Raw genomic sequence first — 9,552 nt, 5'->3', positions numbered from 1 at the left:
CAGATTTTTTTTTTTTTTTTTTTTTTTTTTTTTTTTTTTTTTTTTGCTACCCGAACATTTGGTCGCACAGGTGCAACCAAATTTTTTTTTTTTTTAGTCGTACCACTGAAAAATTTGGTCACATTTGCGACCAAATTGGTCACACTCTAGAGCCCTGTCTCACTTTGCATTCAAAGTAAAGGGGAACGTTTGTCAATGCACGATTTCCTGGTTTACCGATTGCACTGATGAACACCTTTCACTTTACAAAGAATCAGAAGAAAGCACGTTGCTAGGACTAATCGGAGGCAAATTTTATTTCAAAAGACTACCCAACGGAAGCCTTGATAAAAGCATTGTTTTGTGCAAATTGTGCAAAAAGGAGTTTACATACCACTGAAGCACTTGAACCTTACAGTACCATCTAAATGTAAAACATGTTGCAGTGAGCGCAGAAACTGTGGGAGCTGTTAGCGCTAGCAGTTCGAGTACCAACAAAAAGTGTCGGGAGCCCAAACTTGATGAAATGACTGGCTTCAGGACCAAAATTAGTAAGTCAACATCAGACAAACTTACAAATTCTCTCGCAATTCTCTGGATTGCTCTGGACCGTTTTTTCCTGTGCGGCCGGTGTTCCAGATCTACTGGCGTTTAGATCTACTGGCGTTGGTCGAACAGATGTGTGGCAGACTTGCGTTTCAGGAGCTGCTACCGACAAACCAGTCTCTGTGACACTTGTAAGGTTATCTCAAACACACTCCGTCAGTCTTGATGCTGTTGAACAACAAAATGTTTAAAAATGTCGCGAGTTTACCTGGTGATATCCTCAATGATCGGGAGACTCTTGTCATCGTTATCATCCCCCCTCGCACGTTTTATTTCTCCGGTTTCAGCGTTTTTGCTGCACAACTACAGCGTGCAGTTTACTTTGTGCACTAACATGTACTTGAATCAACCAGCGCCACCTCTGGCCAAGTGCCACAACCTACAGCCAGATCAACTTGTGACACAAATCTGCACCACGTTTGAATTCGTTTCATGCACAATACATTTGCACCTTTCAATTGTGTCTGTCTGTGCATCATGCAAATAAACCTTTGAAATGAATGAAATGATATCATGTATGTAATATCAGCCTACATTTGTACAAAATGCCAAATTATGTACACAAAGTCATAAGAATCACCACCCTTGTTCATCATGATATCAATACTTTTGCCCATAAGAAAAATGTCGTGAACAAATATATGACACACTAATATTTCACCAGTGTTGTAATTTCACATGTCGTTAGCATAGTCTGCGTGTGTCTTTTCTCTGCAAATGAACATTTTAGAGTTGCTTGTTATATACAGTCTGTATAGGTGTGGTCAATCTAATAACAATCCATAAGGAGATGGCAGTTACGCTGAATGTACAGCAGTTACACAGTGATCAGTAATAAACAGTCTCCAAAACTTGGATATAATCCTCAATTTGGAACCCATCTACTGACTACCACATAGCAGCTGGACCAGTCTCCAATGCAGGTCAGTCCACTGCTGCCACCTGTGGCCAAGTACCATAGCCTACTACTAGATTAACTTGTGACTAGGGATGGGTACCGGTGTGTTCTGACATAAACGGTAGTAACCAGACCGGTGCTTTTTTTTCCTGAGCTGTGATACACTTCTAGCCAATCATTTTACGTTTCCGAGGATAGTAGGCGGGTCCAGGTACGTACGTTCTTTTAGAGCAGAGCTACAGATTAAAAATGTCCAAGGCGAAGCGGTCAAAAGTCTGGCTGTACTTCACAGCAAAATATGCAAACTCAGCAGCCTGCAACAAGTGCTTTAAGCTGATACTGTGATACTGTCAAAGGAGGTAACACCTCGAATCCGATGAAACACCTGGCGACGCATAGCGGGTTTTTTTAAAAAGCCGAGAAATGCACCGTATTTGATAGCTTGCTGCGAGACCTCACACAGAGCACATCTACTGCGGGTGTGGTGCCTGTTATCGGACCCGGAGTTAGCAACATCCCCCAAAACACGAAGAGGAGAGTCCTGGCCCCTAGCCCTGCCAGTGTAGCAGAAATGATGACGGATGATGATGGCAGCAGCAGCCGTTCTTCTCTGCGTGAGTAGCTTAATGTTGTTCGTGTGTAATTTATGTTGAGTAGGCTAACCACGTTATTAAATTAATGCATGTAAGGTGAACTAGCAAACATTATCATAGCTACATGCGGCTGTCCTCTTGTTTGATGGCAGATACTCCCTTCACCCTGGCCAAAAAGGCTAAAATGACCAAAGAAAAAGTGGAAAACAGTTAAACATGAGAGGTTTTGGACAGAGTTTGTGTCTTTTCCATTGTTTAAGCACTGCTTCCAGCCAAGAGTGATACCATATATGCCCCATAGCTGCAGAAAAGGCTAACATTGTTATCTTTTTACAAAAAAAAACAGCTGAACATGAGAGATTTTTGGACCAATTTTGTGTTCTTCATTCTTTAAGCACCGGTTTGAGCACTGGCACCGTTTCAAAAGTACCGATTTGGCACCGGTATCGGTATCACAATACATTTGTGATTGTCAATGTTCTCTTTTCTGTCCCATAAACCATGCAACCACATGAAACACAATTGTGTATCCATTTACATCTCATCATATACATGAAGTTTTAGACATCACAACTCCTTTTGTTTATGTTCTTACACAACAAAAATATGTACTTCACACATAGATTACAGAAATATGTCATTAGTGTGCTCACAACACACCTTGTCAGAGTAGTCTGTCTATTTCTTTACTGTGATTTTGTATCTTTCAATTGTGCAATCATGTGGTGTTTGCTAGGAACACTGGTAGCCAATATAGGTAATTAAGCAGCACAGCTGGAGAGAATTGGTAGTTATATGCAGTCTATATAAGCATAGTGAGTACAACCAACATTTGCGGGTTTTGTGAGGCGATAGCAGTTAGTGAATTTACAGCAGTTAGACAGTGATTAGAAGGCAACTATAGCCAGTGTGGTTGAGAAGATCTTGTGGGAGAGTAGACTTCTGAAAGTGAGTGACTGAGGTGTGCTAGTAGGTTTGTGTGGTGTGTCTTTGAGTCTGTGTTTGTGGTACAGTGGAGTGGGTAGATAGGTGGACAGGTGTAGGTGAGGGAAATGGATCCCAAAATTGTGAGGGAGCTTCTGGAGTTCAAACTCCACAATCGCTATCCTGAAGGATCAACCAGCAGGGAAAGATATACAATCAAGAGAAGAGCTGAGACCTTCAGGATAAATGGTGAGTACAATGGATAATGTCATGTAAACCATCAGAGTGTAGTATTGTGCTGTAATGTGACCATTTCTTTTTTTTTCTGTTTGTTCTTGTCTTGCCTTACATGCTTAATGTAGCTGGAGACCTGTATTATGTATGCAGGCAGAAGAAGAACAAAACTGAGAACCTGGCAAAAGTGGTCTGCTCTGCCAAAGAGGCAAATGACATTTTTGAGGAATTTCATTCCAGCCACTTTGGCGGACACTGTGGATGGGAGAAGACCCACAGTGCTATCATGGCACGCTATTACTGGCCTGGCATGGAGGGGAACATTAAAAAAAATGGGTGAGCACATTTTGTCTGAATGAGCCTCAAACTCATTTTGAAAACCCCAAAACTCCCCCCCCCCCCCCTTGTTTGTTTTTCTGTTGTTTGTTTTTGTCTTTTGTTTGTACTTTGTTGCTCCTGACTAACCCATATCACCTACAGCTCTAAGGCATTTTGCTGATTATTAGCATGTAACGTTACTTCATTTGTCAATAGGTTGCTCAGTGCCCACAATGCCAGTGTAAGCGGGCCAATATTAAGGAAGAGAAAGGATACATTCCAATCAAGGTACAGTAACACAGACAGAATATTTGATACTGTACAAATCAAATGTAACATGTTCTTCCCCCCCTCACAGGTCACAGAGCCCTTTGAGCTCGTTAGAATGGGTCTTGTGGGTAAACTGACCTTAACGGATGGTGGTAATCAGTACATTTGTGTAATGGTTGACTATTTCACCAAATGGGCAGAGGCCTACCCACTGAAAAACAAAACTGCAGATGAGGTCACCAGTTGTATTCTGGATTTTTTTCAACAAATTTGGTGCACCTAAAAGACTGCTAACCAGGGCTCAGAGTTCTGCAACAAGGTAAGGTATTAATAGCTCAAGCAAATATGTAATGTAAGCTTGGATGACTAATGTGATCCCCCTTTCAAGGTCAACTATGGCTTGTGTAAAACCCTGGGCATCCAAAGAAGCCTCTGCTCACCATACCATCCCCAAACCAATGGTGGAGAGATTAAATGGCACAATCCAGAGATACAATACTGTCATTTATGTTTTGTGCTGTAACTATGTCACAACGCTGGCTATTAAGTATATTGTTCTTATGCATTCACCTTTCAGATCCCTCAAACTGGTGAGTGACAAGCCCAAGAACTGGGACAAATTTCTGCAGTCCACCATGTTTGGACTGAGGACAAAAAAGCAGCTGACGACAAAATACAGCCCATATTTCCTCATGTTCGGCAGAGGCAAGGTATCCATCGGAGATCCCAAAGGAATACAGGGTAAAATGATGTAATTTACAAGAAAGAAAATGTCTCAATCCTAATCCAGTTACTCAGTCATTCTATTTTGGCAGATCACAGAAGACATGGTCACTAAAATCATTTCAAATGAAGACGTGTGTGAGGGCCTACAATCCCAGGAGGTGGTATACGCTGAAGTAACCAAAAATGTTAAAACCACCCAAGACAAAATCCGCAGGGGAAAGACAAAAAGGGGAGAGGAAGATGGCTTTCAGGTGAGAGACCTGGTTTTTTGCAAAAATGTGAGGCAAGAACAGAGAAAAGGTGGCAAACTGGATGCTGATATGCTGGGACCCTTGAAGATTGTGATGCTGGATGGCAAAAGTGCTGACTTGGTGTCAGAGAAGGGCAAGAGGACTCTGAAGGTCAACATCGACCAACTGACACACTACTTCCAGCCTGAGGAGAGGGTCCCAGCAAAACTGAAGAACTTGTCTGCTTCCTGCGAGGGCCCATCGGCACCACCAGTGTCACCGCCTCCCTGCGAGGGGCCATCGGCGCCACCGGTGTCACCTCCTCCATGCGAGGGGAAAGGTGCTGTGGTCCAAAATTGGGCCTTACAAGCTATTTTCGGAAAACATTGCCGATTTGGCCCCTGGGAAAGAGTTGGAAAGTGAGGTATGTAAATGTTTTCCACATGAGTGGTCGCCTCATTGGAAGGAAATGACAATGTACCGTTTGTGCTCCTAGATCATAAATGCCTATTTGACACTGGTGGGGCGACAACACGCTGCATTGATTATGGACTCCTATTTCATGACATCAGTTTGGCAGGGGTCCACAAACTGTTTCAGAAAGGTGAGTTGGCTTTGACATTTAAACATCCTCATTTAAGACTATTCATGATTGAATTCCAAATTTCCACTTCACTTTGTAGCTAGATCTGCTGAATTATGACGTGGCAGCTGGAGCAGTCTGTGACAACAGACACTGGACACTCATTGTAAGACATCACACAACCATGAGAATTTGAAGTGAAATTACTAGGTTTAACATGATCTCCATTTGTTTTTCAAGATAATGTATCTAACAGATGCGGGTTGCGTTTGTTGACCCATTTGGGGCAACACAAGCACAAATGGATAAGTGCAGGGATATAACAAGGTAAGCAAAAAAGGCTAATGTTAACCACAGCAGTCATTTTTCTAACTTGTACATGTGAATTATATAAGGCTGCTGCACTGAATAACATTCAGTACCTGTGGTTTTTTTTTTTTTGTTTTGTGTTTTTTTTTTTTTTTTTTTTTTCCCTTTCCAGAGCTCTTGTTAGGAGAAAATGTCCAGCCATCGGCAAATGGATGTGCTCAACTGTTGCCCATCCATAACAGCAGGACCTAACATCCTGTGGCGTCTTTGTATGCAAGGTAAGTAAAGTGCTCATGGTGTATTGTACCTGAATACAATACACCCCTGAATAGGGGTGGGATTTAATAAGTTTTCTTCGTCCCACTCCTTTTTCAGGCAAGTTTTGTTTTTTGTTTTGTGTATTTTATGTTCAATATAGGTATTTGTTGTGCCTGAAAATGAATAAATAAATGAAAGGAATGAATGAAATGAATGGACAGATTCTAATGAGTAGACAATGTTCAGCTTGCAGAACAAATACTTTCGGGGACCAATATACTCTACCCTGTTGACGAGGAGGGGGTTACCAGGCTCAGACAGGACATAGCGCTCTCTCTGATCCAAAACTCAGGTATACCCGAGAAACGGCATTTGGAACTCCATTTAAAATATTTCTGTGTATATCCTCATTGTGACATATGTGGATTAATTGTTTTTGCTGAGCCTCGTTACAAACAGACTCTGTGTGAAAGGAACAGGAGAACCACCGCCCGGGATGGCAGCATGCTATGCAGCATCGGCAGAGGAGCAATGACAGGAGGTGGAACATGACGCTTTGTTCCCACAACGCCGGAGAAAGCTGCGAGGACGGGAGAACCCACCCGACAGGTTGGGATCGGGCTGGCACGCGCAGGACATCACAGGTGAGCTCACCGGTAATTTAGTTAGATCCTATAATGAATTGGGTCAGAGGGAAAGCCCAGTGCAGACTGGTCCGGGAACGCGCAAGGTGGGGCTGGGAGGGACGGGACAAATTGAAGTACTGGTGAGGCCAGACAAGCCTGTGGTGAAACGGTTTAGGAGTCGGAGAGCCGATGTGCCACCTGCTAGAATAAACCATGCACCCGATATTAACACCAGACAGTGCGCAAAAGACACCTTCAACCTAATTCAAGCTGTACATCATAAAAATGTGGTAAAGGAAGCATTGGAAACGGGCATTTACCCACGGGCCATGGTAAAGCAGGCCACCAGACTTTCTGATTTTATTAAACCAGCAGCACCGAATGATAAGGTTAAAGCGCAACTAGCGGATAACACAGACTCCTGGACGAAGAACAACATGAACATTCTGTATGCAAATTATGAAGTTGTGATACAGTCTTTGAAATATGTGAAAATGAACAAGGTGTCACTCGATATTGCAAAAGGGTGGGCAGGGAAGAGATATGGGGCCCGGTTGAAGGCCTCCACTTTTACAATTGTGGAATCACTTTTGGTTTTGAGAGACGACGAGCGTGGGAAACAGTTGGAGGGCGGGCATCCACAGGCAGAAAATGGAGAGGGAGGAGAGGGGATAGCGGTTGAAGCACTAGGAATAGATTTAAATGATGAGGAGCAATTTCCAGCGTTGCCGACTCAGGCACCCATAAAATTGAATTTTGCTAAAAAAACAAAACAAACAAACAAAACCCACACGCTTTCTCTAGGCGAATGGAGAACGCTAATGGAGTAGATACAAGAAGTAAAGAAATATGGGGAGGGGAATGCCCGCACCTCGCTTGGGGAGGGTGGGGAGTTTAGTTTTAAGGCGAAGTTGAAGGCTAAGGAGGGAGGGAGGAGGACAGTGGGGAGGGAGGGTCTGATTCATCCCAATAAGATGGTTTGCTCTAATGTGGCTGTAGATTTGAATACAGGGATTGAGGAGTTACCTGCATCTCCCTCTGCTTCCTTTTTGGCACACTCAGGGGCAGGGGTGGATTTCGCCCGGTCACCGGCGCCTCCTATATTGACGACGCCTCATTCAGCCCCTCCGCGCTCCCGGCGTCCACCTAGCGAGCTTTACCGGCCTGCAGCTAACCAGCTCCGAATTTAAAAAAAAAAAAAAAAAAAAAAATTTTTCTCACACACACACACACACACACACACACACACACGTACGTGTGTGTGTGTGTGTGTGTGTGTGTGTGTGTGTGTGTGTGTGTGTGTGTGTGTGTGTGTGTGTGTGTGTGTGTGTGTGTATATATATATGAATGAGGTGGGGGAAATGACGATAGAACAACGGGAAAAAGAGGAGTAGAGTCTCGCTTGCCCGCTCTGATCCCCTCCATCCTAATTTTAACTGTAACCTGGACCTGAATGAACATAACAGCGGTGATAATAGTACCGCTAGTGTCAGGAGCTGATCAAGCTGCAAAATCTGGAGCAAAAGCTTGAGCCAATAAAGAGTCTCTTGCTGGACATTGACTTTAGGTATGCTCAGTTCTACGAGCCGTAGGGTCGGACGTGCGATGATCAAAGGCCTAGGCAGTTTTATTTGTTACCAAAAATACATAAACAACCAGACACTTGGATGGTCCCTTATGAGATTCCACCTGGGAGACCGATTGTTTCTGACTGCAGTAGCTCCACCTACAACATATCGCAATACACAGACCTCTTTTTGGGACCTCTCTCCAACTGGCACCCCAGTTATCTTAAGGACACTTATCACTCTTTGCAGACGATACGTCCCAGGGTCATGCCTGAACAAGCCTTTCTATTCACTATAGACATTGATAGTTTACATACTAATATCAATACACAGATGGGTCTAGCGGCAGTAAAAAACATCTTTCTGAGATACCCGGACGCTAAGCGCCCAGATACGGAGATTCTCCAACTGCTGAAACTCTGTCTTACCAATAACGATTTTCAATTTGACAATAATTATTACTTACAGGTTGAGGGCACGGCCATGGGGCAGAGATATGCACTGTCATATGCTACTATTTATATGAGCGAGTGGGAGAGGGAAGCGTTGGCCAAATGCGCACTGCAACCCATATTCTATCTCCGGGTTTTGGATGATATTATAGGCGCGTGGGCCCATGGAGAGGAGAGTTTTAAAGTGTTTGTGCAGGTCTTGAATACACACCATCATTCAAACATGAGACAAATCATTCACAAATTAATTTCCTAGACAGTGTTTTTTGAAACAGTGAATGGTCAGAAAAGAATGAGAACGAAGGTGTATTTCAAACCCACGGATACGCACGTACTCATGCATCGTACCAGTTACCACCCGCCTCATACATTTCGTGGCATAATTAAAATCCCAAATCCTCAGATTTCACCAGATTTATTGAAAAGAAACAGACTTGCATGAGGTGATAACAGTACTATTTAGGAGCCTGAGGAGGCGGGGTTACTTGCGCTCCTTTTTAAGGAGAGTACGCAGGGAGACATTAGCTTCTCTCCTCCCTTCTCCCACTCGCCTTTCCCAAACTAAAGGTATGAGTCGATCGAACGTGGGGACAGGGCAGCGGCTGTTTGAGACTGAGACCCGACCTCCTACAGAATTAGGGGCAGAGGATATGGTGGAAGAGAAGTTACTCCTCCCTTTTGTCTGTACCTTCCATCGAGATTACACCGTTTTTAAGTGGCATACAAGAGCATTTTAGAGTAATGCAACCGGGCTGGGAGGTACCCAGTCAGGCGCGGGTAATTAGAGCTCCCAGGAAGAATCCCAGTCTTGGGGACATTTTGGTGAGGGCGAAACTAGAAGGTAGGGTTAGAACACCTCCAGAAAAGTTGTTGTGCCATTTGGCACATAGATACATGGTGTCTAACCATGTATCTATCTTGTTCATTTGTACGGATCACGTACGGACATCATGATTGCTGTACCGGACTTTATTTTTT

The 9,552-nt window shown here is 43.7% G+C and overlaps 2 long non-coding RNA genes across 2 annotated transcripts; both read left to right on the top strand.

Moving 5' to 3' along the window:
- The first annotated feature begins 3,763 nt into the window (after nucleotides 1-3,763).
- On the top strand, nucleotides 3,764-5,014 carry LOC146659646 (uncharacterized). The gene is made up of 3 exons (XR_014913670.1): nucleotides 3,764-3,840; nucleotides 3,911-4,563; nucleotides 4,638-5,014. It is a non-coding gene; the product is annotated as an uncharacterized LOC146659646 (long non-coding RNA).
- Nucleotides 5,015-5,612: 598 nt separating this feature from the next.
- On the top strand, nucleotides 5,613-6,338 carry LOC146659645 (uncharacterized). The gene is made up of 3 exons (XR_014913669.1): nucleotides 5,613-5,688; nucleotides 5,843-5,948; nucleotides 6,175-6,338. It is a non-coding gene; the product is annotated as an uncharacterized LOC146659645 (long non-coding RNA).
- Nucleotides 6,339-9,552: the final 3,214 nt, after the last annotated feature.

This window comes from Rhamphochromis longiceps, linkage group LG11 (genome assembly GCF_057381845.1).
Source record: "Rhamphochromis longiceps isolate RC_006_pf linkage group LG11, R_longiceps_female_GT1.1, whole genome shotgun sequence".
Classification (NCBI taxonomy): Eukaryota; Metazoa; Chordata; class Actinopteri; order Cichliformes; family Cichlidae; genus Rhamphochromis; species Rhamphochromis longiceps.
This window is presented reverse-complemented; position numbering and strand designations above follow the sequence as displayed.